Source organism: Aethalodelphis obliquidens, unplaced genomic scaffold, assembly GCF_003676395.1.
Source record: "Aethalodelphis obliquidens isolate GAN/ISIS:26980383/991018 unplaced genomic scaffold, ASM367639v1 scaffold62, whole genome shotgun sequence".
Taxonomy (NCBI): Eukaryota; Metazoa; Chordata; class Mammalia; order Artiodactyla; family Delphinidae; genus Aethalodelphis; species Aethalodelphis obliquidens.
Window position 1 is genome coordinate 9,862,548 of NW_020838006.1, and position 5,961 is coordinate 9,868,508.

General features: G+C 43.3%; 1 protein-coding gene across 1 annotated transcript in view; it reads left to right on the forward strand.

Moving 5' to 3' along the window:
- The first annotated feature begins 1,210 nt into the window (after positions 1–1,210).
- ZNF445 (zinc finger protein 445) overlaps positions 1,211–5,961 on the forward strand; it is a 26,958-nt gene continuing 22,207 nt past the window's right edge. The window contains exon 1 of the mRNA XM_027088385.1: positions 1,211–1,256. The gene's annotated coding sequence lies outside the window, so the exon portion shown is untranslated. The remainder of the gene's footprint in view (positions 1,257–5,961) is intronic.

The following is a 5,961-nucleotide window of genomic DNA, read 5'->3' on the forward strand; positions in this document are numbered from 1 at the left end:
ACCATTGTTCACCCACTAGGTGAGCCTTGTTAGAAATCACCCATAAGATAAAAGAGCTGGAAGCTGTGGGAAGGTAGAGTTTTGTATGCCTGTGGGCTGGGAATAAGCAAGTACCCCTGGTTGTGGTGGTGATGGGGGAAGAGACTGTCCTGGAACAGAGCCTCCCTGAACATCTGGTTCCCCTTGTTGAAAGGGGACCCAGGGAGTAATGAGTGGTCCCCTTAACAGCTCCTTCTGGCCAGCATGGTCACTATTTTGACTCCTGGCTTTGTCACCGGAAAGAGACCCACACCGGCACAGAGGCTAACCTACTTCCTCTTTTTGTTCCCACGCCACAATCTGCTAATCTATGCCACAGCCGTGCTTGCTTAATAGAAAGGAAGGCAGAAGGCCACATAAGCAAAACCGAAGAACCGGCCCGAGCCAGAAAGGCCCAAGATGGCAAAAGTCAACTCTCCTGAACCGGTTCTAGCCTGACCACGAGGGCAACACCTGTGCCGATGAGATGGAAGTGTGTGAAAGTTGCCTTTGCTTCATTACCATGCTAGGATCGCTGCCCAAATTGGAGACTTGCACTTTGCTAGGCACAACTAGTGCTGAGTGCAAGGGAGCCCAGAGGAATGCTCTTGCTCCTGCTGTTTCTGGAAATCTCCATCTCTTCCCCCAAATTCTGATGGCACACCCACCTCTTACACCTTAAAAGTTGCGGGCTTTCCTCCCTCAAGGGGAAGGGGGCTTCAGAACAGGAGCTCTCCCCTCCTCATTCCTTGATCAACAAATAAAGTTTCTGCTCTGCTGAACCTGGTCTCATTCTATTGAGCCAGTAGCACCTAGCAAGAAAAGACCCAGTTGGGGTCCACCCAAGCAGCTGGGGATAAGAAACAGCTTTGATATCATTCTTCTCTGGGGGGAGGGAGCCCTCGAGGGAAGCCCTGCACACACATGGGGAGGGGTGTAGGAAAACAGGACAAGACTGATAGAGATCTGGGGCATGAACAGAAGGCAAGCGTCCAGCGGGTTAGATTAGGTGGGGAGTGTGGGGGACAAGCCTACGGGCTGGGCTCAGCGGCCGCCCAGAAAGGCACTAGGCCCCGGGAGAAGCCGAGACGTTGGCCCTCCCTGCTTCCTAGAGGGGCCTAGAGGCCCGGAGCGGCATGCGCGTGCGCGATACGGGCCAGCGGAGATCCCGGAAAGGGGGCAGGCGTGGGGCGGGTCGTGCAGTCCGGGGACGGAGAATCTCGCAACTGCGGGCGTCGGTGAGCGGGGCAACAGGGGGCGTCTGGGGCTGCTGTGCAGGCGCGGGGTTCCCGGGGGGCGGCGGGTGAGGCTTGGCCTGGAGGCTGCGCCCGGGCGGGGATCTGGCCTGGGAGCCCGCCCCGCCCCGGTGAGGGCGTATCTGCCTGCGTTTCGCTGCCCCGGGCGCGAATTTGGAGTAATGGTTTCTGTGTTTTATCACTTCTCCCAATTATGCAAACAAAGCGTATTCATTACAGGTAATTAGATGACGCGGGTGAGCGTAAGAAAAGTAAAAGTAACTGCAGTCCGTTAATGTTTTTGTCTGGAGGCTTCCTGACCTTTTAAAATTTGTGCATGATTATGCAAACTCTTATACGTATATGTAAATTTTAAACTACGAAACAGGATCCTACTATTGCTTAAAAATTTTCTAGTATTGTAATAAAACAGTATTGTGATAATATATGCATAACATTTACCATATGATACATAAAAATTTACCATGTTAACCATTTAAAGTGTATAATTCAGTAGCATTAAGTACATTCATACTGTTGCTTCTTGAAAATTATATCTTCAACTTACGGAATGCATTTGTTCCTTTATTGGTTAAAATTGATGCCAGCATTATGACACCACTGAGATATATATTTGCAATTATAATTAAAATAAAACATTTTGTTTGCAGTTTATTTCGTATAATACACACTACATTAATCTGTAAATGCTGAGCAAGTGACGTTTGTGCAGAAAAATAGCAAATTCTTTATTAGGGTGATTGTTTCTGTTTTCAAAATAAAAGAGTAGTGTCTCTAAAATGCAGTTTTTAAACACAAGTAACAGCACTAACCTAAAACCACTCTACTGTCGTCTGACATATAGGCTTAAGAAATAAGAAAATGGTCTCCTTCCTAAGTTAAGAGTGGTGGCAAGGAAAAGAACACCATCCTCTTTCAAACTGTTTGCGGGTCTGTCACCAACCAGGGTTCTTGGCCTCCTTAATCAATAGAAATTGAGAAGGCCAGACAAGAAATTCAGGCAAGGCAGCAGGAGGGAGAGAAAACAAGTAACAGGTTCCCTTGCTTGCTCCCTGAAGGGGGGGGGTTCTTACTTGGGGTGAGGGTAGGGGTAGGTCTGGGGGTCCCAAATGAGGGGTGGCTTCGGTGGTCTACCCACCCTTGGTGGTGCTGTGTGCAGGGTACATGGGCTATACTCTGCTTTTGCTCCCAGCTCCTCAGAAGTGGCAGTTGGGTTTTTGATCTTTTTGTATCTTGTTGTTCATAATTTGCCCCAGCTTTAGTCCCTTATAGTTTCTTTGTGTTTTGGTGGTGGAGATGTTTGTCCAGGTGCAGGCAGTGCAGCGAAGGGTCCCAGGTCCCAGCCTGTCTCACTTCGAAACTGAAAACGCCTTAATGTTAGGGCGCTTATTTTGCAAGGAAGTAATTTGCTTAGGGATTTCAGGGAGTTTCCATTTGTTATACTCATGTGTATATGTGTGCATTTTCAGGGACTGACAGATGAGGCTGCTCTTGCATGTTGTTCTCAATGCTGAAGAAAGGCAGACAAATTTTGGTTTAAAAATAAGCCAAAAAGATGGGATTGTTTTGAAGATAAACCTCTATATGTACTTATAAAGAAGGGAAACTGACAAAAACATGAAAAATAGTAGCTATGCCAAGGTTAAGTTTTCTGTGGCTCTGGTATCCAGGAAGTATTAGTGCATGAGCATTCTATGCTGTCATTCCCCAGAGAAAAAATACAGAAAATGTAGTAAAATATAAGTCATTTTACTTTGCAATCTTCCGTATTTTTAATATCAGAAACTGTCTGAAAGAGGTCCCTTAGGTGAGTCGTCATGTGCTCTAGACTGAATTTTTGAGCTTATACTTTTTCTTCCCTGATTTTAGGCCTCTTATCCTCCTTCCTTGTTTTATTATACTACATAAGACCTGTTGCTGTCTTTATTTCATTGTCTGTCTTCTCATAAGCTACTCAAGGCCGTGCTTTTTGTCTGCTTTATTCACTGCAGAGACCTTAGTGCCTAGGACATAGTAGGTGCTCAGTAAATATTTGTTAAATTAATGAAAGAGAATACAAATTGGAGATGATAAGCACTGACAGTATTCAGTGCCCTTATTGCCAAGTTAATCCATAATATCTAGACATTAATATTTCTAGATAGAAATAAACGCAGTAACAACTCAGACTTCTTCAGTTTAAAAACCTTTTTATTTTGGGACTTCCCTGGTGGTCCAGTGATTAAGACTCAGTGCTCCAATGCGGGGGGCATGGGTTCAATCCCTGGACAGGGAACTAAGATCCCGCATGTTGCATGGTGTGGCCAAAAAAAACCACCAACTTTTTATTTTGACTAATTGTAGACTCACAGAGGGTGTCCGAACTTTACAGATTTCCCTTATATCTTTACCTGTTTTACCTAAAGGTAGTACCTTGCATAACCATAGTATAGTCATCAAACTTAAGAAATGTACAGGGGTCCAATACTGTTAATTAAACTGCTGATTTATTTAGGGTTCATCACTGTCTCACTAATGTTCTTTTTCTGTTCCAGGATCCAATCTAGAATCCCTCATTCCATTTAATTGTCATGTCTTCTTGTTCTCCTTCAGTCTGTGACAGTTCCTCAGTTTTACTTGTTTTTCACGATCTTGACACTTTTGAAGTATTTTATATTTGTAATTTTAGAATGACCCTCTCGATTTGGTTGTCAGATGTTCCCCTGCTTAGATTGAGGATGATGTCGATATGTCTTCTTACTAGTGATACTACTTTTGATCCAGTATTTCTGCCAAGTTTCATCACTGTAAAGTTGCTGTCTTTCCTTTGTAATTAGTAATTATTTTGAGGAAGACATTTTGAGACTTTGCATAGAAATATCCTTTCTGCTCAACTTTCAGCCACTAATTAGCATTTCTTGGTGGATCTTGTCTGTAGCAGTTATTATTGTGATGTTCTTCTAGGTGCCTTTCATTTCTATTTTTTTCTTCTACATTTATTAACTGGAATTCTTTGTGAGGAATAGTTGTGCCTTTTCTCCCTTTCATTTATTTACTTAATTATATCAGTTACATCAGTGTGTGATGTTCAGTGTTTATTTTGGGTGTTTATTGCCTGTATTGTTATTTATTTTGTGGCTTAAGTTATTCTGATTTTGGCCATTGGGAGCTCTTTCAAGTTGTCTTCTGTTTCCCCTTACATGCTTCCATCCTGTTGTGTGTCTTTCTCTGATTTTCAGGCACCACAAGTTACTCATCTTGTATTTTTACCTCCCCCAGCCCTGGAATCAACCATTTCTGCAAGGATTCCTGGTTTCATTCATTGTAGAGTGGTACTTAGAAACCAAATTTTGGGCACTAGGTTGAGCTCATTTTTTAATTGGCCAATTGGTATAAATATTATTTTAACATTTTAAATGTGTACTAGAAGCAATCTTTCTTTTAAAAAAAATTTTTAAATTGAAGTATAATTGACTTACAGTGTTGCAGCAATCTCTGCTGTACAGCAGAGTGACTCAGTTAAACACATATAGACTTCTCTTTTAAAATATTCTTTTCCATTATGGTTTCATCACAGGATATTGAATATATTTCCCTCTGCTCTACAGTGGGACCTTGTTGTTTATCCATCCTATATATAATCGTTTACATCTGCTAATCCCAAACTCCCAGTCCTTCCCTCCCAGAGCCCCCTCCCCCTTGGCAACCACAAGCCTGTTCTCTATGTCTCTGAGTCTGTTTCTGTTTGTAGATAGGTTCATTTGTGCCATATATTAGATTCCACCTATAAGTGATATCATATGATATTCATTTCTCTTTCTGACTTACTTGACTTAGTATGATAATCTCTAGTTGCATCCATGTTGCTGCAAATGGCATTATTTCGTAGAAGCAATCTTTCTTTAGGGGCAATTGCCTTAGAAACTTATTGGCTTACTATCAGTGTATAAAGTAAACCTTATGTACACTCTCACTGGGCAGGAAAAACATGAGAACAAGAGACTACTTAATGAGGATTTTAAAAGGAAATCAAAATTACAGCGCATATAAGATGATAAAGCAAAATGACAGAAAGAAGAAAATGTCCCTGAAAAATGCCCACACGATTGCTTGGGATTTCCTGTTCTTTACCCGGGCCTCTCACTGTTGTGGCCTCTCATGTTGTGCAGCACAGGCTCCGGACGCGCAGACCCAGTGGCCATGGCTCACGGGCCCAGCCGGTCCGCGGCATGTGGGATCCTCCCGGACCGAGGTACGAACCTGTGTCTCCTGCATTGGCAGGCAGACTCTCAACCACTGAGCCACCAGGGAAGCCCTTCCCCTGTTCTTTTGAAAGCCATTTTCATTTGGGAATGAAACTGGGCGGAGGGATGAAGCTCTGGGGGAGAAGAGGCCTGCTCCATCTCAGGTTGCTCCCCAGGCCTGGGGGCTCCCGTTTGTGGTATAATCTTAACAAGTTGATGAATGAAGCTTTTCTTCTGTCCTCAGAAGCTAGTTGGGACCTGGAAGGAACCCTGAGGCATTAGGATACCTAAATTTAATTGGGCAGTTTCAGCTCATTGGCCCCATCTCTTTACTATGCTGTGGGGCTTTCATTCAGACTTCGAAAAGCCCAAGAGGTCATTAACTTTTTTTTTTTTAAAGGAATGATTTTCTTTTTCTTTTTTTTAAATTTTTTTTGGCTGTGTCGGGTCTTAGTTGCGACATG